This window comes from Peromyscus leucopus, chromosome 3 (assembly GCF_004664715.2).
Source record: "Peromyscus leucopus breed LL Stock chromosome 3, UCI_PerLeu_2.1, whole genome shotgun sequence".
Lineage (NCBI taxonomy): Eukaryota > Metazoa > Chordata > Mammalia > Rodentia > Cricetidae > Peromyscus > Peromyscus leucopus.
In genome coordinates, this window is record NC_051065.1 from 121,816,444 (window position 1) to 121,843,916 (window position 27,473).

Genomic DNA, 27,473 nt, shown 5'->3' on the forward strand with positions numbered 1-27,473 from the left:
TGAAGAATATATTGATATTATAATTAAAAGAGAAATTTATCACAGATAAAATGAACATGAAATACATATTCATACAACCATAAAATGTTGATTAATTTAGCAAAAATGTTTGCAATATGAAAATAGTAATGTATACCTCCAAAAGTTTAATGAGTAGTTACTTTGCAAACTGAGGCCATTTATTGCCCCTATTTTGTGAAGTTTAACTTATAGTTCTGAGACATTACTATGATTCGATTTTATATAGATAATTAATTGTTGTAAACAATTTTTCTTGTGTGAAATGCTAAATTGAGAGCTCCTCAGGTTTTCAGACTGTTCTTTACCTCTCATGCCCCATAATGCCATATACTGCATGCAGTTGGATGGTCTGTGTATTCAACAGTCACCAGGAATTAAGTCACATTAGCTAATATGGACCAAGGCTAAACAACACAGAATCTCAAAGGCTCAAGTAGATGAACTGGCTTTATCTGAGGAGTCCAACTGATTTCAGTTCCCAGAGATTCACTTACATTTCTCTAATAAAGATTGATTAAAGATTATTAAAACTGGCCTTTAGTATATAATACTCTGAATTCTCAGCATTTCCCAAATGTTTGGTTCTGGAATTCTCATAAGAGCCCCATCAATTTGTGGATAAAAATGGAGATTGTTTTTCTCTCTACTCATCAACCAACAGTCACCTAATTTCGTGAACATAATGTGTGGTTCTTCAAACACCTTTCAATACCTATGATTCCATTCAGTTTTCATACTATTTAACTAGAGTTAAGGTCAGATCCTGAAAGTTCAGAGCTTATTGCCAATAGGATGTCAGCCTGCTCCAGATGCCAATCACAGATAGAAACTTCTCAGACATCTGATTCGCCAGCTGCAGATCACATGTTGCTACAGTGTCCATCTAGGATTCAGTTATTTGCTAGACTGGCTCATAAAATTCAGGAAAGCCATTTACTTATTTTTACTGCTTAATTATAAAGAGTGCTACTATGAGAATCTATGAACAGCTAGATGGAAAGGACATGGTCAAGAGTAGGAAAAGGGAATGGAGCATCCTTGAACTTCTGGACAACCATCCTCAGGCACAACTCCTATTCAGTAGGATAGAAAACCTGTCTTTTCACTGAGAATTTTTTGCACAGGCATAGATGATTAAATCTTTGGCCATTGATGATCAACTCATTTTTCAGCCTTTCTCCTTTCCAGAGGCCAACAGGCAATCTTATTTCTTAACTCTTATCTCTGGCAGCAGGTCCCCATTTTGAGACTATCAGAATGCCTCGGATTCCAGCCATCTCTTTAGTACATAAATGTCTCTTACCACTTTGGAGAGTGCAGATGTTTTAGTAGCTGTATGCCAGAAATGGGTGGAAGATCAAATATATATATATAACTAAAAATCATGCTATCTCAGAGGAGAATAGGTTCAGTATTGTTTTTAAAAATGATGAACTAAAACAAAGCATGTAATTTGCTGAAAGTTACTCAAGTGGAAAGTGGAGTTGTTTATTTTGAAATCTATATTGTGTGATCAACCTCTTGCCCTGTGTTGTTATTCTTTGAATGTAGAAAATCATGCTGATGGAAATATCTGGACTCTGCTATTATACTATGTGTTTGTTTGTCTTCCTTTTGGTAAAGAAATGCGGGTGCAATATTCTTCCCCTACATCAATAACACAGCTGTCAAATAAATGATAAGCACTTATAGGAAAATTAGATTTTTAAATATCCAATATATTCTATATTATATCACATGACATGAAACATTAAACAGTTTTAGAATGTCAGAAATTGGCATAATAAATGACTCGGAATCATAGAGTGACAGGCTGCCATTCTAATCGTGCCAAGTTTCTGTTGATAATGGTGAAACCTGGAAATTTTCATTTTCTGGTATTACACACTGCCAACACATTGACATTTCCTGTATGGTTTCCCAATGGGAAAGGCAGAGTTGTGTTTAGCCAAACCTGATACTTTCCTTTAATGAAAATTCAAGAAGTGATAAAACCTACATATCCCCAATTATACTGATCAAAAGTATTTTAGCTTTGCTGAAAAGTCACCTCTGGTTGATGATTATTAGAACAGTATACATTTTGTCTCTTTATTTTGTAAAAACTTAAATTTCAATGATGTCCCTCTTTGTCTTTGAAGCATAGATATTTTAGAATAATAACTTATAACCCACAATGCCAAGTAAAGGTCCATGAATACTGAAGTATGATGATATTTATTCTTATTCTTATCCAGAATAGTACTCTCTCAGAGATTGTCAAGCCAGGTCTCTCATAGAACCTAAAAGAAATAGTGTATTCCGTGTACCATTTCCAGGTTTTACAACTAATCTTTCCAAATGAAAAATATTATGGATAACTGTAGAATTTCTTGCCCAAATGCATAGAAGCCATTACTGTGGCACTAGGAATTCACCAAAAGAAAAAGATTTATCACATAATCTACTAGCGAGGCCAGAAACTGTAAGTGCACAGTTGCCTCCCAAGTTAGTACTGTTCCTTTGCCCAGATGCAGATTGTAACTTTATTATTTGAGATGTCCAGAGCTCATTGACCAGGCTGGTGGAATTTATCTTCCTCTATCTGTCTCTACCTATCTCTTTGTCTGTCTCTCTTCCTTTGTCTGTCTGTTTCTCTTCGTTGGTATGTCTCTCTCTCTTTCTCTCTCTCTCTCTCTCTCTCTCTCTCTCTCTCTCTCTCTCTCTCTCTCTCTCTCTCTGTCTCTCTCTCTCTGATTGTTCTCCAACTCACCATCCTCCTGATCCACCTCCAAGGTGCATGGATTAAAGGATTAAAGGTGTATATCAACAAACAAACTTTGATACATATCTGGTTTCAAATAGTTCCTGAATAGATTCTGGTTATTGTTGTTGTTGTTTTGTGTGTGTGTGTGTGTGTGTGTGTGTGTGTGTGTGTGTGTGTGTGTGTGTGATATTTAAGGAAATTATGTGTAGGAATGTTCAGGACTTGAGCTGACTTCTGCTTTGACATTTCACAGACATGGGGTGCTTTTTACTTATAGAGTGATTTCAACTTCAGTGTTTTCTTCGGTTTCCACAGCAACAAACTTTTTTATTTGCAAATTCTCTCAATTGCAAAAACAAGACTCAAGAAGCCTAATTTTTGTCTAATTTTTTCCTGTGGTAGGGAGATAAAAAAATACTAGGGTTGTAAGTAATTTGAAGCATGACACCTCTCTACTGAATAATACCCTCAAGTAAAGTCCATATCTTATGCCCGTAACTTTTTCTTTCCCATAAATGCAGCATCCAAGTCTTAGGTCTGTTTATTGTCCCAGGTCTCTAAATTGAAATCCACATTCTACCACTGACTGTTGAGATAGACTTGCTTGGTTGTCCTGGACTATATTCAGACTGGAGCATCTGTCTTAGTCTCTCAGATGAACTGCCCCAATAAGGATGCATCATAAAAACCAGTGAGACTCAAAATCTCAAGTTACTAAACTTACTGTTGATCCATTCCCATTGCTGTTCTCAGTTCTCTCTATGCCTTAAGCAGATCCAGTGATCTCTGGGCCCTTATGTATCAACCAGCCCTATTTATTCATAGTAAATAGCTCAAGAATTAGTCCCCAATAAATGGCTGTTTAAGCCATACTCTGGAAGCTGATGGTGCCTAAGTAACCTTTCCAAGAAAGCTGTAACTGTCATCTCAGGGAAAGTCACTGCTTGTTAGTTAAAACTGTCAGCTTTATGATTCAGCAAAATAAATAAGACATTCCCTTAGGGTAATGGCTTTTTTTCACTTTGTGGAAACTACAGGGACTCCTGTTATCAAGATATAACTGTAGTCTAATGGTGCCACTTATTGTGCCTAGTGAAATTCCCAAGGATGTGATTATCTCTTAATAACTGGAAAGAGCTGGTTATACAGCACGTTGGAGTGTTTACTTTAAGTGTGTGTGTGGGAACCCATTAGTGATCTCTGTGGTTGATATTATTCATTGTGATAATGGTAAAATAATCAAGTCACCATTTGTTTGCTTGTAGCTAGACAGCATGATTAGAAATGCATTCCACTTCCCACTGAAAAATGCATTGAAATATAATCTCTTGCTTAGTATTAGTTTAATAACCCTGATGTTAATAGTAAATTATATCAAGCAAAGCTAATGGAAATTCCAGAAATGCACATGGATAATTTAATGTCTGCATGACCTTTACCTCCCATGGAGAATTCAGGTTGGGTTTTAACTACCTGTGAAGGAAGTAAATACCCATGTGAAAAGCCTGCTGATTCAGTGATAGAAATGCTATCAATAATCTAAGCAAAGGAGGATAGACATAGGAAAAGACCTTTAAATAAAATGCCCTTTCAGAGTATGAATGGGTATTGAATGGCAACTTCTTTTTCTCCTTCATTCAACCAATTCATGCTCCAGTTATATTAATAACAATAGTATCATTTATTAAACACTTGCTCAGGCCAGATTGTTTGCATATCTTTCCCCAGAGTCTTCACAAGGAGCCTTCAAGGTCATTAATCTTGGTCCCTTTTGTACTGGAAGAAACTGAGATTGTAAGAGATAATAGAAATTGGTTGTATTCATGAAGCAATTCCTTTCTGAGACTTAGATTCTAATCTGTCTTCCCTGCCCATTTTATTCAGTGTCTAAAGACATACTGTATAGGGTAATTAAGCACAATTACAGTGATTTTGCAACTGATGTTGATATTATTTTCTTAAGTTGTCAAATCACTGTGTGTCTGACTCCACTGAGAGAGCAATCTTAAATGCTGTCTATGTGAACTAAAACCATTAGAGATCTGGTCTTTGGACATGTCCTTTGGAATTACCTTTATGTTGTTACCTGTCACCTGGAAAGTGTGGCTTTGGGTTTGAATAAATAGCCAGGATACCTTTTGCTTCTGAGCCATTAGAAAGGGTCGAGATCTGGACATTCTACTGCCTAATAACATCCATTCTGTCCCAGCCTTGCCAGCTGGTGCTTCCTTCTTTTTGCTTTAGCTGTGAGGTTCTGGAGTTTTTTAGGGGTTTTGGAGTTTGTTATGAGATAATGCAACTGACCAGTGCATTTATGATGACACCTTTATGTAAAGACTATACAGTCATTCTCAAAAGAGATTCATTAATCTATTCAGTCATTCATCTCTCACCAATTTCCTGTCCATTTTTATTTGTTTGAGCTTGTTTTAGTTTGTTTCATTTTGGTTTTGAGTCAGAGTCTCATTTGACACAGGATGGCATCAAATTTGCTGTATAGTTGAGAATGCCTTTGAACTTCTTATCCTCCTACCTCTATCTCTCATGTATTGGTATTATGGGCATGTGCCACTGTGCTCTGCTTATGCAGTGCAGAGGTTCAAGTCCTAGATTTCATGTCTGTAAGGCAAGTACTCTTCTAACTGAGCTTGTCCCAGCACATTTTCCCAGGTCACCTTTTCAGTATATATATATATATATATATATATATATATATATATATATATATATATATATATAATACTGTGAGCTGAATGCCTCAGACTTTCCTCATAACTCTATCCAGTAGAAATGTCATTATAAAGCTACATTTAAGCCTGAGAAATCAGAGCTTAATGAGAGTGAGGGGGTAATCAATCCTTTCTTTCCCCCATCTGTAATGGGCCAATCAAGAATAATAAATGCAATTCTTTTCCCATGTAATATATAAGAAAACATGAAGAAATTCTTTGTCTCAAGGAATTTAAATAGTTGTGCATCTTTACTGTCCATGCTGACACTTGTGTGATGGAAAGTTATGTTTAAACAGCTTTTTCCAATGTGAATAAGCTATTCTGTGTTTTTTTGTTTGTTTGTTTGTTTGTTTTTGTTTTTTTTTTTGGTTTTTTTTTTTTTTTTTTTACAATGAGGCCTAAATAAACAATTCTTGATTGTTACTGAGAGACTTCTCATCACCTATTCCAGCATCACAAAAGTGTCCTTGAAAGAGCAAAACATACAAAAACACACTGAAGAAGCCGGACTCATTCTTAAAACATATCCCTTTGTCTCAAGCTGTCAGTTGGAGCCATTAATGCTCTCAGCACACTTAAGAAGCACCTATTTTATGCCAGCTTGCATTATTTCAAACTGATAAATAAGACAACAAGATCCATACTTCCCCATCATAGAAGGTGGGGTTTCGGGGTGATGGTGAACACTATGGTAGGAACATATACCAAATAAAGCAAGTGTCTGAGAAGTATAAAATACATTATGATCCTGAAATGCTAGTATTTTAGTAAAAGAATTTTTCTAAGAAATGCTCCTTTACAGTTTAGCTCCCTTTGAAGATTTCTTCTTTTGCTTTGTATAGGTAGTTGGGCATTGTTAGTGATTTCATTTTGACAGCAAACCATATGACATCAAAGAATTCTATTTTGTTTGTTTGGGTTTTTTTTTTCAGTAGTAAATGCTCTCTGAATTACAAAATGAAAGCAAGGCCTCTAGAGAGATGTCTCAGTCAGGAAACTACTTGCCTTGCAAATACAAAGACCTGACTTTAGTCTCCAGAAGACACATAAAATAGTCAGGACATGGTGGCATGCACACAGAGGCAAGAAGTTTCCTGGGGCTCATTATTCAGCTGGTTTATTTACTTGGTAAGTTCAAGGCCAATGATAGACCCCATCTCTAAAAAAAAAATAAAAAAGTATAGTAGGTGGAACCAGAAGAATGAGTCCTAGGGTTGCACTCTGACCTCCATTTGAGCATAGGCATGTGTACCTGGATACTCTCACATATGCACACCTCACAAATGAACATGCATTCATTCATAGCAGAAAAATCAAGGAGATATGACAGATAGTAACTTACAGCTGACTATAGGTTAATATTGTTCACCTAGGAGAACTGGTAAATGAACATTTCTTTTCAGAAGAGTTGGTATACAGTCACACAAACACACACACACACACACACACACACACACATTGTTATATTTGTGGAGGACTTTTTGGCTGTTTTTTTGGTAATTGCTTTTCCATATCCTCAGTATCTTTAGGCATAAACCAGGGATCTCTTTCTTATACTCAGCCATTCACTTGTATCATACAAAGCTTTGAACTAGCTAATGTAAGAAGGGTTATAGAAACTGAATGACAGGCAAAATGATAGTCACCTAAGAACAGAAAGCTATAAAACACCTGACCTTAAATATTCTTGATTTTACAAATCAGGAGATATTATTGATTCTCACATTGTTCACACCCTAATTTCAAAATATCATTCCTCATGAGATCAGGAGTAAATATGTGAGTTATTTCATCCCTGGCCTTCTCTGGGTACCTTTCTCTAGTCTTTTCAACAAATTAGCTTTGTATGTCAAGAATTCCTACCTTATATCCCCCAAGCCCTCAGTGTTGCCATTTAAATTCTGTAAAAGAGAGAATCATATTAGCTTAGTCTGAAATTAATATTAATGATCGATGACTCCAAAGCTGTAGCCAACTAAAATGAATGGTACATTGCTGGGGGGAGGCCTTTCCTGATGGTGATGTAGGTCTTCATGACGTCAATCCCTAATCTTTCTTCTCTCCTTTTCTTGAAAGTTTTTTTTTTTGTTTTGTTTTTAATTACATTCATCTACCTCTTCTTCTCCCAAGAACCATGCCAAGGTGTGTGTGTGTGTGTGTGTGTGTGTGTGTGTGTGTGTGTGTGTGTGTGTGTTACTAAATGCAAATGGAAGCTAGGAGACAACCTGTAAGAGTGAGTTCTCTCCTTTGTCTTTGTGCATCCCAGGGGGTCAAACTCAGGTTTTCAGGCATAACAGCATGAGCCTTTACCAACTGAGCCATCCATTAGCTCACACTCATGTCTTTCCCTTCCTGTTTTTTTTACATTCTGCCATGTACTGTTCTTTGCTAAGTGTCAGTTAGCTAATTTCATAAAGTCATTCTCTTTTGTGTGAAGTCACCCACATAGGTGAGTTACTTTGGCCTGGACAAGAAATTACAAAGTTCAAAGGGCTCTTATGATATGTTATATAATACCCAAGTATTTTAAAGCAGGTTCTTTGAGGTCCTCACTTCGCATTTTGTAATTTAAATTTATCATTCATGATGCCATGAATAAATGGTTACCAATGTGGTCACCACTTCTAGTGGCTAGTAGACTAATACCCAAGCATGCTTAACTTGATGGTTGCTACTTAATCATTGAATTGAGAATTAAAATAATTCTGTTTTGTTGTTACTTTGCTTTAAAATATGGTCTCATGTTTCCCACACTGACCTTAGCTCACCCTATCGCTAAAGATTGCATTGAACTTCCATCCTCCTAGTTTTACCTCCCAAAAGCCTGTATTAGAGACATGCACTACTATGCCAGTCTTAAATATGTTCAACCCTAGGGCTTCTGCATGGAAGGCAACTGCTCTACCAGCTGTGCTCCATCCATAACACTTAAATAATTACTTCAGCATATATTATGTTACTAAGTCCTATGCATAGATAAAATTGAGGTTCAAACCAATAAAGAATTTGTGGAAGATCACACGGCAAGTAAATAACTGACTCACTATATCATGCTAACAACTTATCCAAGAACCTGGGCATTTAAAGAAAAATGAATATTCTATTATAAAGATACTTTAACTTTTTAAGTTTTTATTTTTACCGGATAGAATAAATTTAATCCCCTCTTGGATTTTTGTTTCTATGAATGTATATGTATGCATATATATGTAAATAGGTACATGTATATATGTAAATGTGACATCTCTAGTAATATTTAAAAAATTTTTGGCCATTGTGTATAGGGATTTTGAGATTATAAAACATACTTCTGTTATTGGTTGATGGTTCCAATAGTTGCAAATGGTTCTGAAGCTACAAACAATGTAGAGTTTTAGAACCATATTAGAAGCTATTCTTAGTGTAAGAAGATTAAATCAAATTTTTAACTAAATACTGAACTTTTGTAGACAACTCACACAGCTGGTAACTGACCATATTCAAATATAACAGATGGTGATATACTTGTGATTCACATAACTTGAATATAGGAGATTTTTTCCTATTCCAAAAGTCACATTTTGTTATATTTGGCATAATCATATGTGGAATGTTTTAAACTGAAATATGTAAGAAAGGGTAGGAAGAATGATACACTCTGTACATATTAGCAGTAACAGAAACAAGGATTTGACTCTTATTTTCTGAGTATCAACTTATGTCCATTAAAAGAAGTTAAGCATTTAAGTATGGAAATGAGTTATTTTGCAAACTAGTAGGAGAAACTATGCACTTAAGTGATTGTGTATTATAGTTAATTAATAACATGCTTTGTTTTTGTCTTAATTAATTATAATATACCTAAATATATCAGAATGTTCTTGGGTTAAATAATATTTTGTGAAAGGATGCAGATTGGAATAGAGGGCCTGTGGTAACTTCACAGCTGTACCCCCATCCCCAGGAGACCCATGTGCTCCATAAGACAGAGCCTTCAAGGTAGCCAAGGCAACTGGACCCATAGGGAGAAGCTAGTCTACACACACACACACACACACACACACACACACACACACACACACGATCAATGTAGTTTCACTGAAGATTGCTCAGGCTCCAGGGCAAATTTGCTAAGTTGTAAACTAACTAGTTAAATTGTATTCAGCAGACTGGTTGAATGATGAGCCTGTAGGTATTTTTGTTCCTTTCTATGTTATACTTCCATTTCTCTGTAAATACTGAAATGCTGTCTGATTGAATAGCTGGTTGCAAGTATCAAAAACTGATCTGGTTCTAGGAGAAGCCAGATACAAGAATGGGTTTGTTTGACTTGCTATGATCACCTCTACTGGACTTATATATATAATGTGCATACACATACATATATAATATCTATAATATCATTTACAATGAACAACACAATTACTTTACTTAGAAGTGATGTATTTTGGGTAGAAACTGGATTAGGGTATACAGCACACATATGCATGTACAGGAGTCATTTCTTAGGACGTAGGTATAAAGTGATTTCTTCAGGAATTTAATGATCTGAAGTAAACTTCATTTCACAGTTAAAGTTTAACTTGGAGATTTTGAGATAAGACATGTCATGAAGTGTGATTTTTGCTGTTTTTGTTATCTCCATATTTCACTTATTTACCTAAAACAGACAAACAAAACCTCAGACAAGACGTATCTTAGTGCTTGAGTTTTATTATGTTTCAAGCTGTCTAATGCACTTTCTTACACAATATCTATTTCACTGAATCCAAATAGCACAAAATACAAAATATTAACGACTTCTAACGCCACTCAACTGACATGGAGAACATTCTGAACTGATAGGTCAAGACATTTGGTTACTAGGACACAGCAGAGGATCAAAGTTGGAAGCTCAAACCAGCTGTATCTAATTTTCATTTCCTCATAATTTAATTTTAAAAGGGATAATATAATAAATGTGAACTATGTACAAGTCTGTGTTGAGCAGTGTGTTAACTTGTACATTCTGTTTTTATTGTAGGGATTATTGACACATAGTAATTGCACAGCATGTGGCTCTCAGAACTGCCCTAAAAGGTAAGCTCCCCACAAGGGAAGGTTTCCTTATCTGTAGTTCATCTTGCTTGTTATCCTTAGTTTCTATGGAAACGTAGAGAGCCAGCCATTTCCAAGTGATGCCATGAGCTTCTTTTACTTGCTTTCAAAATGTTGTAGTTAATTAAGTTAGTGAAGTTACATAAATTAATGCTGGAATGGTGCAACAGAGGCCATTCCCATTCCTCTGGAGAAGCTACTCGAGGTAGACTTTCTGGTAGTCAGATTACTTTGGCAATTCAAAAACACTAAAATGGTATATTATAGAAAAAGTATTTGGAATAAAGTAAAATTGTTTTGCACTTTTTCCCAATAGTTTTACTAGACAAGATGTTTTTCAGCAATAAAATATTAATTACGTTCTACAAACTTTTTTTTTTAAATCTGGAAGGATGTATTTTACATAATAAAACAAGCAATGCAACTTGGTGTTAACAGTGCTTGCATTTTTTCTTTGATGAAAAACATACCTAATAAAAGCAAAATATTTTCAGTTCCTGAAGATGATGTAAGGAGGAACCAAACCCCTGTAGTTCTACAAGTTACAGGTCCAGTCTGAAGTATCTATCATATCATGCTGCCTACAAAGACCCCAAGGAGCCCTTCTTTTTTCTTAGCCTCTGGTATTTATTTATTGGCAAACTGGTGATTGCAGAATTGCTTGGCTACAGCACAGCACAGCCCAATTTCCTAATACAAAATTGTATGTTCTAAAATTTTAATCTCAAAAAGGAAAAGTTGAATTGTTTAACCAATATTTAGAAATAAGGGTCTTTTATATTAAAGACATTTCCCAACTTATCTTAAAAGAAATCAGAATGGCTTTATACATGGCATGCAATCCCAGAGGGCAAGACTTAGTCACAGTTAAGACTGCTACATGCCTCTGTCTTCCCATCATCTAGTTTTTTTTTTCTGTATTTTCTCTCTATACATCCTCACCCAGCACTTGAGCTCAGCATCCTCATTACACACAGACACGCAGAGTACGGATTCTTAACACAGCTTCTAAGTGTATCTGGTGAAACAAAGATCTGCAGTGCAGTGGCTGAATGGACCATTTAGTTGTCTCTGTCCTATATCCATTAATGAAGTGCAAACTCATTTTAGTCTGCTGTTCACAGAGCTGGACTTAAATTCTTTCTCCAATATTTTAGTAGATAACTGAGGTTATCTACTCTGACACCAGTTTCCCATCTTAAAAATCCAAGATGGTAATATTGCTGATTGACTTTTTGTAATATTGTAAGCTTGCCTCATCAATATTGCAAATATAAGCTAGCCTATACCTAGAGAAATAGAGGAAGCTTACCTACATTATGCCTCTCCTGATTGGTACAGATAAGTTCATATTTCATTAAGCTACATCAACAATTAAAATGCAATATGAAATAAACTGCTGTGTTGCAGTATACTTGTACCTTAAATTATGCTATGAATAAAAAGCCTCACCCAGAAGTCAGTTAATATATGGCTTCATGTATATTAAGTATATGGAGAAGTAAGAATTATTAAGACAGTTACTTAGTGGTTTCTAGGAAACAAGGGGGCTGAAAAAGGTCTGGCTTTTCATTATGGCAAGGTTTCTATTCAGTACTGATGAAAATGTTCTGAATTAGATAGTAGTAATGATTATACAACCTTGTAGATATACTTAAAGTCACCGAGTGGTCCCTGAACAGGGAGTTTTATGGTATATATAAATTATATCAGCAAGGCAATATGGAAATGTGTATTTTAGGTAGACAAATTTCATCTTTAGCTATAATGATGCATGAGATATATAATAAAATCAGCAGACTCTTCCTTTCAAATCAATGCAGACTAGCTTCCTGAGTGTTCTGACCTGCTTGTCCTTCAAGGCCAAAGAACAATTGCAATTTCTGATCATTAGGATCTGTAGTTTCATATAAAGGTTATACATAATGAAGTCAAAGAAAGATACATTGATATTTCAAATGCTTCCCCAATTGCTGCTTCTAGCCTCAGTTTCCCAAAAACTATAAAATAAGAGTAACAAATGTGCTTTTGTAGGTTTAGGAATCATGAATGCCAAATACTTTCTGTGGGGCCAGGCCCTTTGTAATTGATACTTTTACAATTAGTATTATTTGGTTGTAAATATTAGATTATAGCATTAGATTCTTGGCAGTTCAACTATTCCACTGTTGGCTTTTCTCTTAATGGCATCTTGGCCAGAGGGAAAAGAATGGCTAGAATTTCTGTTAGCTCTTAATGAATTTAATCAGCCCCTGAGGGACCTTTGATATAGCACAGAGATATTTAACAAGAAGTAAATTTTGTATTCGTTCTGTTTCTCTTTGGAGCTGGCAAAGCCTTCCCTAGTAGAGGCAACTTTACCTGTGCTGAGAGATGCATTAACATACCATGAGAGAATGTTAGAATTCAGAAAGCACATCCTGGTGTCCTTGTGTTTTTGTGCTTGTTCTACCTAGTACAATATAGGCTGCTGCCAATCAGCCCCTGCCTGATAATGTGCAATGTTCACTAGTCTTTTTTTTTTTTTTTTTTGAGACATGGTTTCTCTGTTTAGCCCTGTTTGTCCTGGAACTCACTCTGCAGACCAGGCTGGCCTCAAACTAAGAGATCCACTTACCTCTGACACCTGAGTACTGACTGGGATTAAAGATGTGTACCACCACTGCCCAGCTAAATAAGAGAGCCATTGTAGGTTTTTTGTTCATTCTTTTTCCTATCATGAAAGATTGTTTTTTAGAAGTAACTTTGTCTTTAGAAATTAAGATGGAAAAAAATACTAATGTGATAATATAAAGGATTTTGTTTTATTTTGTTTGTATTGAATTATATTGCATGTATGTATTTTGAGATGCATGTTAAAATATTAAAAGTAATGTATAGAAATTGTTAATCATAATTATTTAATCATAATCATGAGAAATGTACGGATGGATTGTATCACTTGGTCCAGTTTCTGCCGTATATTTTTTCCTTATGGATAATGGGAAGGATGATGCTATGTTGCATTGAACGAATATCAGGAAACTGTGGGCCATTTGTTTCCTCTACAATGATCTTCATGAAGTCAATATAATAGAATCTATAATAAGACTGATGATGCCATGAGAAATAACATAGCCAAGTTCCCTGGAGGTTTGAGTATAATATTATTTGGAAGAAAGACATAGCATACAAGTAAAATTAAAATAATGGCAATTATTCTCTTTTTAAAAAAGCAATAGAATGCAGTGATAAACAGAGTTATGTTTGTAGATGGCTATGAACTTACCTAACTCTTAATTTGCAAGTTACCATGAGTAGGCTTCAACCATCTCTTAATATGACAAATTTATCTTTTCTCATTATTGTGTGATTAATCTCTTCTCAATAATTTTAAATTTTAAAAGATTCACTTTGCTTATTTGTGTGTGTGTGTGTGTGTGTGTGTGTGTGTGTGTGTGTGTAACAGTTCATGTACAAGTGTGTATATGCATATTTGCATGTGCCTACACTGAGGGCAGCAGAGGGGTCATAATTAGTGGGGTCTTGCTAGTTAAGTGGATGCTGGAATTTTAATTCAGACCTGCTTGACTGAGCATCACACATTTAACTGCTGAATCATCACTCTAGCACCCAATTTCTTTCTCTTGTGTATTTTATATGATATTATGGTGTTGTATTTGATTTATTTAATTTTACCTCAGTCAGACATTTTCATTTTGTTTGCAACACCTTATAATTTATTCCAGGAAGTTCTGTTTTTAAAAGCATGTGGCTGTATCTTTTGGGTCTTTTATTCTTTTTTAAAAGAAAGTTGCTTTTGGTTTCCCTTTAATTCATGAGATATGTGACTAGTCTTTCTTTGATGAATATTTTGTTTCTCCATGCTTCTTTGCTTTCTACTGCAATAACTACTTTTTCTTTTAAATACTCTATTAGTGACTTTTCTGTTTCTGTGATAAAAATACAATGTCCACAAGCAACTTACAGAAGGAGTTTATTTTGGCTTACAATTCCAGAAGGGTGAGATTCCATTAGAGCAGAGAGACATGGCTGCAAGCCTTATGCTTGGTGGCCTCAGCAGGAAGCTGACAGCTCACAATCTGAACCACAAACACAAAGCAGGGGGAGCAAACAGGAAGTGGGATCAGAAATAGTCAAATCCCTCCCTCTACCACCTTGCCTCCACCCCACCCGCTGTGTACTTTATCCAGGGAGACCCCACCTCCCTCAGTTTCACCAACCTCCAAACAGCTTCACAAAGTGGGGACCAAGTGTTCAAATGCCAGAGACTCTGAGGTATACTTCTTACTCAGACCACCACCTCCACCATTTGTATTATTTCAGATCTTTCTTTTTATTTCTAGTTTTGCTAGGTTTCTTAGTTAGGGTTACTATGGCTGGGATAAAACACCATGACCAAAAGCAAGTTGGGGGCAGGGGGAAGGGTTTATTCTGCTTATCTCCATTTATCATCCAAGATAATAAATATCTCCATTTATTATCCCAGAAAGTCAGGGTAGGGACACAAATAGAGCTGGAGCCTAGAGGCAGGAGCTAATACAGAAGCCATGGAGGGGCGTTGCTTACTGGCATGGTCCCCAAGGCCTGCTCAGCCTGCTTTCTTCTAGAAACCCAGTCCAGGAAGCACACCACCCACAATGGTCTGGGCCCTGTCCCACTGATCACTAATTAAAAAAAATATATCTTACAGCCTTATCTTATGAAGGCATTTACTTAATTGAGGTTCCCTCTTTTCAGGTGACTCTAGCTTGTGTCAAGTCTGGACAGGAGGCTTCTTCACAATTTTATCTTAACAGAGCCAGTTTAACAGTATTTCCTAGTATGACCTACAAACTTTTAGCTACACAGTTCCTCAAAATTCTAAGTTATCATGAATAAATAGCTTTTTAGTTCTGCTTTCTTTTCTAGTTAGTGATTGTTATTATAACACTAAACATAGTTAATATATCATTTATATTAGTTTTCCTATGTATTTACCAGATTTTTTTATTTAAAAATACTTTTTTCATTTTACATACCAACCCCAGTTCCCCCTCCCTCTGCTTCCCCCACTCTCCTGAACTCCCCCACATCCTACCTCCCCATCCACATCTCAGAGGGAGTCAGGCCTTGCTTGGGTAGTCAACAAAGTCTGGCATATCAAGTTGAGACAACACCTAGTTCATACCCACTGCATCAAGACTGAGCAAGGTATCCCACCATAGGAAATGGGCTCCAAAAGGCCAGTTCTTGCACCTAGGATAAGTTGTGGGGCCCCAGGCAGTGGGACCAGATTCTTTTTAATTGCTTTTAATAATACACTTCCTTTAAGTTTCAGTGTGTGTGTGTGTGTGTGTGTGTGTGTGTGTGTTTGGGGTTTGGTGGTTTTTTGTTTGTTTGTTTTGTTTTGGGAGATGGTTTCTCTGTGTGTAGCCATGGCTGTCCTAGGACTTGCTCTGTAGACCAGGTTGGCTTCAGACTCAGAGATCTATTGCCTCTGCCTCCTGCATACTAGAATTAAAGATATGCATTACCATGACCAGCTGAATTTTGGTTGTTTTTGTTCAAAATACCCATGAATTATTTATTTTAGTAGATGGTATTAAAAGTAACCTTTCTATACTGTTTATCATTGAATGCAAACTACTATTATTTTTAAATAGTTAAGATAGTTTTGGAATTTCTATGTGGCACTATATTTTCTACTCAATATATGATTATGTAATATAATATAATATAGTATAATATAATATATTGCTTCATTGCACTTTACCCTTTGTTAGTGCAGAAAATGAGATGAGTGATTTCTCAGACTTATGTTTCCATTTATGATCTGCCCTTATCATCCCATTAGCTTTTGAGATTTTTCTCTGTAATCTTAGGGTCTACTTCTTTTTACAATATGTGGAAATATACATACATGTCTAGTGATACTATGGTTTTCAGTCTGAGAACATCTTCATTTTTTAAGTTTTAGAAAATCCTTGTACCTTATATGTATATCGACATTCTCACACTGTTTTTCTGCTTATCTCATCAGATATATTTTGAACTAAAAATTCTCTTATCCCTAACTTTTATTTATTTCATGGTTATTACTTTTTTACATGTTCATTTTGCATATTAGGTAAACACCTCAGATCTTCTAATATCTTAATTGTTTCTTCACCAATGTCAGCTTTCATGTTGATCTTAATGTGCTTGTTGTCACATTACCAAGCACTCCAAGTGCTCTCAGAACAACAGGAGTTTTATTTATTTATTTATTTTTTGTGTCCCATGCTGTTTACCCACTAAAGTTGACATGTAGCTTTGTTCACTGTATTTGCTCAGGGCCCCATGCTTATAAGTCATAATCAGAGAATGTTCCATCTTTGTGCAATCAGATAATTTGGAAAATTGTGAACTGAATCTAACAGCTTCTTTCTGAAATTAACTCATGACATCTTTGTTCAAATTCCATTCAGAACCTACAAATCCATGGTTACAAAGAGAGCAAGAATTGCCCAAACATAAACCTGGAACTAAAGGAAAGCTATAGTATTTGTGAAACCACTGAATATCTACCCTAAACTTCCATATATCTAAATTACATTCTGTCATTATTTTAGGGTTCTAGTTTTTAGAATTTCTTTTTAGTTCATGTGTTTTCTTTTACTTTAAATCATTGTTGGCTTTACTAACATTTCATCATTTTCTCTTGTACCTCTCTATATTTAATTTCTAGTTAAATTAATTAATCATTAATCATTATTTTCATGCAGATGTTGCCTGTTCTTTTACTATGGCATTTGTCTATTTCTGTAGCAGTTTTTCCCCACATACAGTTTTATATCATGAGCTCATTTGATGCATAATTATTCCCTTTTGTTCTTCCTGTACTATGTAAACATTACTCAAAGCATAATTTTGCTTTTATCAATTATTTAGGTTCTAAAGCATCCAGCCTATTTTTATGTTAATTTATTACACCTCATTAGTATTGAATGTTTAGATCAAATGTTCATATATTCATGCTTGACCTCAAAGTTTTGGATTCCCAACTTATGGCACTTTGAATCACAAGAGAATCTAATATACTTCTTCCTTTGGCTATTTATGTACCTCTAATAGTTTCTTTTATGGATCAAAAGGATACGTGTTAACACAAGAAGTCATACTTATTCCCTTCCTTGTCTCCAAGGTTATATCTCCTCCATCTGTTTAGATGTCAATACTCTGGATCACCATCTCTTAGTCATATAGCAAGGACCAGTTTGTTCTTAACCAATTAGGACACAGACTGAAAAGCACTGTTCAAACTTGGATTTCATAGTTTTCTTGTGGCAGTTTCAACATTGCTTTAAGCATTTTATTTAAGCATTTAAAAGATTAAAAAATAACTATTCCTGGGAGCTGAGGGTGTAACTCAGTGTTAGACACATGTCCAGCATGCATGAGGTCCTGAGTTTGACAAGCAGCACAATAAATAAATCAATAAATCTTGTTCTGTTGTCATGTAATGTTCATTGGGGAGATATTCACAAATGTCTATTCACCCTACATAGGCAACCAAAGATAGACCAAAGCAATGAAACTACCCAAGTGTGGCTAAGTGAACCAATGAACTGATTGGAAGTACTTGTAGGAACATGAGTGAGGGGTTACTGACAGTAACATAATTAACTCAAATGTAGCTCTATCAATGAAAAGACCACTCCAGCCTATTTGATGATTCAAAAAAGCTGCATCCTCAGAGCTCCCTATATAACTAACTGTGGTGATGTTTTATTTGTGCTGAAATGTGGTGATATTTTATTTGTATATTAATAAATACAGTTTGCCTAGAGGTTAGAGGTCACAGCCAGCCATAAACAGAAGTCAGGCTGTGGTAGCACATGCTCTTAATCTGATCACAAGGCAGGCAGAGTCTCTATGTGTTCAATCATGGTGACACACACCTTTAATCCCAGTACTAATCATAGAGATCTGGAGGTCTGTAGAGACAGGCAGTGATGAGGAAGTGAGGTGGCTGGGTTAAGAGCCAATGAGAAGGGAGAACAGCAAAGCAATAAAGGCACAGGTTGACAGGAAGAAGTTGGTTCTCATGGGAAGCTATGGCAACATGGTGAGCTAAGGTTAGTTGGTGGCTATCACTCTGATTTCTATGGCTTTCACCCCTGTATTTGGCTCTGTATTTCTTATTTAATAAGACTGTTTAGAAATTCATCTACACCTAACAGGTATGACTGGAATATGGCCCTTTTCCCAGTTGTTGCTGCTCTTGATATAATCTTGAAAGGGCCTTGTAGATCATGTAACTTTATGAGCTTCACAAGTCTTCAAAATTGTATGAGCTGCTTTCCTCCCTCCAGGAGGGAATGCTCCAATTTGGAGGAAATTACCGTACAACCATTGTGGGGGTTATGCTTTATTTTTATGTGTTTGCTGATCTATATTAAGTAAGTGCATCATGCTTTGAAAACCGGAAGTTCTAAACATCAACTTTCTAATGCACCAAAAAAGGTTTTGAATTTGCATTATTTACTGTGCTCTTCTAACACATCTTTCTTTATAAACTAGTAGGAAGAAAAGCAAGAATGAATATCATGCCTCTTATTTTCTCTCTGCTTTGATATCAACCACTTGTGCCATGTTAGAAAAAAAGTGCTAAACAAAAGCTGGACACAAATTATCCATCTGTAACATTAGAAGCCACAGTTGGTGCCTTAAATAAATATATTCTGTTCTCAGAGCTAAGGAAGTCTAGATAGGACAATATTTTAGGAACGGTCCTACATCCTCCTCAGCATTTTGGCATTTAATATTTTCATTATTTCCCACAGAATTCTTTTCAGTGTTATTATTACAAGGGATGTGTCATTTCACCATTTTCAACAAAGAAAAACCATGTCTTATTTAGCCTAGAGTTGAATGAGGTTGGGTTTGCTGTTTGATAGATTCAAGAAGTGGTAGCAACATAAAATCTTCGTTGATTGTTCTAAGATAGGTTTTCAAATGGCCTGCCAAAATAAGCTTATGTTACTGAGTTCTTCATAAAGAAAAAGAAAGCAAGATATATCTTTTTACCTTGTCATATTTCAACTAAGATATGCGAAGCTTGTCAAAATTACAAAACAACATTTTTTAAACCTTTTACTTCATGTGAAAATAAGAAGTGTGTATACTTCATAGAGCATGAGATATATACTGTAATTCCTTTTTCTAAAAGTACTCCTTCTTTAACATAATCAAAATGAGTCAGGGTTGTACTCAAAGGTAAAGTGCTTGGCTACTATTTACAGAGTTCTGAATTTGATCTTCAACACTGAATTATAATAAAATAAATAAATAATACATCATAAACTTAATGAAAATCATGACTGTCATGATTTGAGTATTGTAAAGTTATGCTCACTGATATTATCCTGGGAGATAATGATTGTGATCAATTCATGCTTTGAACATTAAGTTTTAAGGAAGGACATTAACAATATATGTGCTGATTTTGATGGTAGCAGAGCCAAGAGGCCTCAACCATACAGAAGGAACTAAGGAAAATTGAGGGCATACAAATAGAGAAAGAACCCAGCAGAAGGAGTCCAGTAATTAGTTATCCAACAGCAAATAGTCAGTCTGAAAACATATAGACAAGTAACTTAAAAGAGACTGAGGAGGTTATACTTAGATATTTAGAAATACATGTAACAACAATTAATGAAAAGGTACATCAGGTGTTTGAAAAAGATCAAGGAGGGGTAGATGGGAGGTTTGGGAAGGAAATAAGGGAAGAAACAAATGATATCATTAGAGTCTGTAAATAAGATAATTTTAAAAAAAAGTGGGAAGGAAAGAAATAAAAAATTCTTTTAAATTTGATGTGTTTTCCTAGTCATTTGTGCAGAGCTGAAAGTAGGAATGAGTGGACTATCTTGCCAACATAAGTGTGATTTGATTTTACTTGCCTAGAAGAATTGGATAATAATGCCCAGTAAATGGGGAGTGGGATAATATCTCAGATGGAGTGCTGTTGAAACAATGTAAGAACTGAGAACATTGAAACAAACAACCAGAGACAAGCGTGAGGCATCTGAGAAGCCTCAGTCTGGGTCCTGATACAGTGAAATGAAAGGCAAACAGCAGCCAACTTTATCTGAAAAGGATGAAATAAGAGCAGGATGATGTTCAGAGGTCTCTAAGGCTGGGGGCTGAGCAAGGAAGAGTTAACTCTACCCTTCCTATTAAGATCTGTTTTGAAGTGAGGTAAGCACTTGCCTGGAAGGTCAAGGACTGAATGTGCCTTTGATAAGTGGTCCTGGTTCTTTTACCTTTTCATCTACCTTTGAAATAAAAGATTAGAGCTAAGAGGAAAACTAACTAGATCCTTACTAGGAGAATGAATTTTTTACAAGAAAGCTGTAATTACAGCTATCTTCAAAGTCAGTGGATGCTGTGTCTCAGGGAATGGCAAGATTAACCATGCTGGTAATGGCAGAACATAAGGGGTCCCCAGCAGTATCCTTAAGAGCTGGAAAACCCAAGAACTTCAGGAGTTGGTGGTTAGATCCAGCTGTTGAATAATCTTCTTCACCTGCACTCTGCAGGGAGGATAATAGTGGGTAAATAAAAACTTGTACTAAGGGTTTGACAGCCCTGGGAGAAAAGGACAGTCAAAGGGTACACACAGACAGAAATGATGTTAATAATTTGAACAAAAGAGACAGACAGTTGCTGAAAGCACAGCTCAGGAGCATAAGATAAAGACATAGTAAGTATGCTTAAACAAAGAGAAAATAGAGTGGAATTCTGGGGGCGGGGGGTTCTCTCTTCAAGGTACTTGTAAAATTATCACTCACTGGAGACCTATATTCTTTTTTTTTCTTTTTTTTTTACAATACTATTCATTTCTACATAATAGCCACAGATTCCCTTGTTCTCTCCCTTCCTGCCCCCCTCCCCTTCCCCCCAGCCCACCCCCCATTCCCACCTCCTCCAGATCAATGTCTCCCCCGAGGACTGGGTCCAGTCCCCTCCTCCCAGATTGAGCCAAGCGTCCCTGCATAAGTCCCAGGTTTCAAACAGCTAACTCATGCGACGAGCCCATGGAGACCTATATTCTTAATAATGTCTTTTTCTTAATTTTGTGTTCATGAAATTCTTAGGATGAATAGCCTTCAGTCAATACTTAATTGATGATGACAAATTGAATTTTATTTATTTATTTATTATTTATTTTTATTAAGAAATTTTTTTCATTCATTTTACACAGCAATCAAAGATCTTCCTCCTCCCTCCTCCTGCCCTACCAGCCTCCCCCTCTAACCCTCCTCCTCCACTTCCCCCCACAGGAAGGCAAGGCCTCCCATGGTGAGGCACATCCAGTAGAAGCAAGTCCAAGCCCTTCCCCCTGCCTTAAGGCTGCAGGAGGTGTCCCATCATAGGTAGTGGGCTATAAAAAACATGATCACCCACCTGGGATGGATTCTGATCCTACCACCAACCCCCCCCCTCCAAAGCAGATCAAGCTACACAACTGTGTCGCCATGCAGAGAACCTAGACCAGTCCCATACAGGCTCCACAGCCATTGATCCAACTTTCATAACTTTCCACTAATTTGGTTTGGTAGTCTCTGCAGGTTTCCCCATCATGATCCTGATGTACTTACTAAAGGAGGCAGAGGCAGAAGGATCACGAGTTCAAGGCCAGCCTGGGCTACACATTTTAAGGGGTGGAGTGGGAAAGCAATGATAGAGGGAGACATCATGGGGATAAAGAGAAGCCTGGTGCTAGGGAAGTTGCCAGGAATCCCCAAGGATGACCCCAGTTTGGAGATAGTGGAGAGGATGTGCTGTGGAACGGTCTGTATGTCAAATTGCTCTGATTGGTCAATAAATAAAACACTGGTTGGCCAATGGCCAGGCAGGAAGTAGGTGGGACAAGGAGAGAGGAGAATTCTGGGAAGTGGAAGGCTGACGCGGAGAGACACTGCAGCCGCCGCCATGACCAGCAGCATGTGAAGATGCCGGTAAGCCACCAGCCACGTGGCAAGGTATAGATTTATGGAAATGGATTAATTTAAGCTATAAGAACAGTTAGCAAGAAGCTTGCCATGGCCATACAGTTTGTAAGCAATATAAGTCTCTGTGTTTACTTGGTTGGGTCTGAGCGGCTGTGGGACTGGCGGGTGACAAAGATTTGTCCTGACTGTGGGCAAGGCAGGAAAACTCTAGCTACAAGGATGCCTGAACTGAACTGGCTTACCCCAGTGATGAGATTGGTGAATACCCTAACTGTCATCACAGAGCTTTACTCCAGTGACAGATAAAAGCAGATGCAGAGATCTACAGCCAAACACCAGGCAGAGCTCCAGGAGTCCAGTTGAGGAGACAGAAGAGGGATTCTATAAACAAAGTGAATTTAATCAGGAACTGTCTAGATATTTCATTAGCCAATGGAAACTTAAGAATAACAACAACAACAAAAAGGCAGGTAAAAGAAAGGAGGAAAGGAAGAAAGGGAGGAAGAGAAGAAATGTGGAGGAGAGGGGGAGGGAGGGAGAGAAGAAAGGAGAATATAATAAGTATCACCAGCATTTGTGAGAAGCATAAAATTTTAATGTTTTAAGCCATTACATTCTGGATTGTTATAGCAGAGCCTAACTCATCCTAAGTAATGCTGTTCCCTACCATATAAGGTAGCTCGGAATGAAAATGGCCCTGCTTATGGCCTTAATTTCTCCACAGTGTAGTAGTACCATGCTGAAGTAATGCTGTCTGTGATAAGTCCTTATATTTGCTTTTTCTCCATCACAATGATTGCTCAAGATCAAATTTTGCTTATTGCATAACTAGCAAACTGCACATTACAAATCCACCCATGAAGATGAGCTAGTTTAATGAGCAAGCTGGAAAGATTAAACTCATGGAGGATTCTAAGTAAAAATGCAGCCTAGGGGCCATCCCTGCCAAGATTGCCATTTCAGTGTAGAGGAAACAAGTTTAGAGATGGTTCCTTGTTTCAGAGTTCCATAAAAGACTTGGCATACAGTGTATAGAGAGTAAAATTTACTTTCCTAAAAATGTTTGCCTCTTTAGAGAAAGATCAAGAGTGATGTCTCTAGCACTAAAGGACTAAATAATATTTAATTGTGTGCTCCAGACAAAGAACATAGAGTGAACGTGGATAGAAGTAAATGGTTCATTAGTTCACATATTTGGGGAGTCTAAAGCCTTAAGATCAGAGTGATGACAGAAACTGGGGATGGAGGAATTGAGAGATGCCAGTTAAAGGGCACATATTTTAGACATATGACTTAATTCTTGAGATCTATTGCATCATAAGGTGCCTATAATTAACGTATTGTATATGTCCTAATAGCTAACTCTGTACTTCAAGTTTCCCACCACCCAAACAAGGTGTTGCTACATTCATACTGTTAGTTTATCATAATTCTGTATTGCATGAGACATATGATCGCATGAGACCATATTCTATAATACTATACAATCATTAATTGTCACTTTAAAATAATACTCATTAAAACAAAAATTGAAGCAGCCCTCAGTGGATAATTGCCTTTATCAATTACATATGTTCTGTGCTATTGGCTTAGCAGCCCTTCTTCTGATTCCTATTATCATATCTTCTTTGGCAATTATGGCCAAGCCCAAAGGTAGATTCTAATATTTCTTCCAATTATTGTTTAAGGACATGAATTTGAGATTGCTTACATAAAGCTCCCATATCTCTCTTGTCACTCTCCAATAAAGTTGGAATTCAAAGTCACTTCCCCCTGCATTCGAGGGGAAGCATGGGAAAGCCTTGCTTCTATCTGTGCCTTTGAAAAGAAACTCAGGACTCTTGGCACTGCATGAAGTGCAAGAGGCAGGAATGTTAACAGATGTTAAGAACTGCACCTGCTGGAGGGGTTGTTGAAGCTCCCCAAACTCTCATCTGTTAGGAGGGCTAGCAATGCTCTTGTGGATGAGAACCTGATATTGGCAAGAGACAGTTATGCTATACTGCCCTTGGTTGGGTCTGTAGGAAAAAAATTTACTTGGCTGAAAAGAAGCTGTTGATTGCTTACATGGATTTCTGTGGCATGCCAGCTCCTTTTGCCAGCCTGCTCTTCCTTATCAAAGAGCTAGGAGCTCCAAGTGGGGTGAGACTCCCACTTGACAAGCAGGCATAGCCATTTGGGGAATATACAAATTAAAAGGCTTCAAGATAGAAATAGGAGCATTAGCACTGGGGAGTATCTTGGGGATACACTGTCAAATCACATCCAGGAGTTGGGAGAATAAGTGAGTCATAAGCTCCCAAAGGATTAAACTCTGCTGTGTCAGTACTTGGACAGTCTCTGAATATGTAGTAGCTATTTAAAGTTGTCAGAGATGACTTTAATACCTTCAACCCTGCTTAGGAACATCCTTGAATTTTGCACAGTATACATGACTCCCATATTGCTTCAGCATTTCTCCTGACTTCCAACCTATAAGTCACACATAGTCATAGAACATTGCTCTTAGGGGTATTAATACAGAAATATACAAAATTAGAGACATTTTGACTTAGTCACTCAATGACTCACACAATCAACTACAATTGGATGGCGAGTTCTATGTTGTTTTTATCAGAATATATGACTTATGTACACCATCATGGATACATCTGATCGCTGTGTTGGCCAAGAAATCCTAACTATGAGAAATGAAAACCTTCTTAATCTAGCTGAATTAGTTTACTAGGAAACTGTAGAATGTCTTATAGAAACCACAGGGAAGGATGAATGACTGCATTTGTGTTAGGAGCACTAGTTATGAGTCTAGGTTTCTGGACTCTGTGTTTGCTTAGCATGTACCCACCTACATGATCTTCCCTCTATGCATCCATCTATCTATTCCTCCCGTCTTCCTTCCTTCCATCACTCACTTCTGCCCTCCATCCCCACTTTCCTGTTTCCTATCTCAATCAGAAATTCCATTGACAAAAGTCCAGTTTATTTGTGGTGCAAAGAGAAATCAAGACTCCCTTGCATATAGGTCGGTGGGTAGTTAGTGCATCTGTGGATTAGTTATGCTTGCATTGTTATGACAAAATCCCCAAGAGAAAAAACTGATGTTGGAAAGGCTCAGTCTAGCTCTTAGGTTCAGAGGGATTTGAACTCATCATGATGGGTAATGGAGAGGTGGCGTGGACAAGTCAGTCTCCTATGTTAGAAAGGTAAAGTAGAGTGTCCATATGCCTGTTTGTGTGTTCACTTTTGAGATACCTGTAGTCCAGGAAGCAGATGCTGCAGCTTGTACCAGGGTCAAGTATAGCCATCAGAGGTCCACTGTTAGTGACCTAATTCTGTAAGTGAGACCCTGTCCTATGGACAAATTTCTAAACAGTCTTATTAATAGAAAACATGGAGCCAGATATAGAGGTGAAAACCTGAGAGAGAACAGAGGAATTGGAACAGCCACAGCTAAACTCACCTTACCAACTCAGCAGCTTCCAAAAGTAAGATACTTCCTGTCTACTCATGCCTATACGCCTTGCTGTTCTGCTATATGATTTGCTCTCTCTGTCCAGCTACATCACTTCCTCTTCCTGCCTAGCTCTGTCTTCCTGTCTGCTGTACAGACCTCCAAACCTCCATGGTTAACTAGTGTTGGAACTTATGGCATGTGCCACCACGCCTGGCTCTGTTCCTCAGTGTGGCCTTGAACTCATAGAGATCCAGACAGATCCCTGCCTGCCAAGTGATAGGAGTAAAGGTATGTGCTACCATTGCCTGACCTCTGTTTAATATAATGGCTGGCTTTTCCCTCTGATCTTCAGACAGGCTTTATTCATAAGAGCACAAATAAAGTATCACCACACTATCCCCTAAAGCAAACAGCACCACATGCTGGGAACAACAACAACAACAACAAAAACAAAACAAAACAAAACAAAAAAACTCTCTATCTATTACTTTTCTGTTGGTACCATGGCCAAAAGAAAATTAAAGAAGTTTATTTTGGCTTAGAGTTCCGGAGGGATAGAGAAGCCATCGTGGTGGGGAAGACAGGGCATAGTGATAGAAACAGGAAAGCTGGCTGATCCCTCCAGGAAAGACAAAGGGAATAGGAGGGAGACAGGAAATGGTATGTCAATAAACCCTCAAAGCCCATACATACCCTGTGAAATACTTCCTCTAACAAGACTTCACCTCCAACAGGTTCTATCACCTCCCTAAACAATGCCATGAATGGGGAACAAAGTTTTCAAATACTTGGGTCTATGGGATATTTCTTATTCAAACTACCACATGCTCAAAACATGATTCATATCATGAGAGGCTACAATGTTGGGCAGACAATCCAATGAATATTTTTCATATATACATCCAGTAAATTTTTTCAATGACCTCTTCTACTTTAAATAATATTATTGCCTGGCCAGCACTGAAGTCCAGTTACTATATAATATAAGCACATTACCAGTGGACTACTGTGGTGATATTGTGTCCCCCAATATATTGTATTCCCCAATAAATTTATCTGAGGTCAGAGAACAGAACAGCCACTAGGTAGACATAGGGGCCAGAAAATAGTGGCACACACACATACCTTTAATCCTATTACTTGGGAGGCAAAGATCCATCCCTATTTCTGTGAGTTCAAGGCCACCCTGGAAAGAGACAAGCATGGTGGCATACACCTTTAATACCAGGAACTGATGGCAAAAAGCAGAAAGGTATATAAGGCATGAGGACCAGGAATTAAAGGCTTTTAAGCTTTTAAGCTTTTAGCAACAGTTCAGCTGAGATCCATTCAGATGAGGACTCAGAGATTTCCAGTTTGAGGAAACAGATCAGCCAAGGAGTTGATGAGGTAAGGTTAGCTGTGGCTTGTACTGTCTCTCTGATCTTTCAGAATTCACCCCAATATCTAGCTCTGTGTTTTTT

At 37.1% G+C, this 27,473-nt stretch overlaps 1 protein-coding gene across 6 annotated transcripts in view; it reads left to right on the forward strand.

Moving 5' to 3' along the window:
• Cntn4 (contactin 4) overlaps positions 1 to 27,473 on the forward strand; it is a 1,006,259-nt gene that overhangs the window by 236,004 nt on the left and 742,782 nt on the right. For 5 of the 6 annotated variants that reach the window (XM_028886659.2, XM_028886661.2, XM_037204356.1 and 2 more), the window contains exon 2: positions 10,502 to 10,557. The gene's annotated coding sequence lies outside the window, so the exon portion shown is untranslated. Of the gene's footprint in view, positions 1 to 114; positions 126 to 7,104; positions 7,109 to 10,501; positions 10,558 to 27,473 lie in introns of those variants that run through there. The other variant, XM_028886660.2, reaches the window with a different exon arrangement.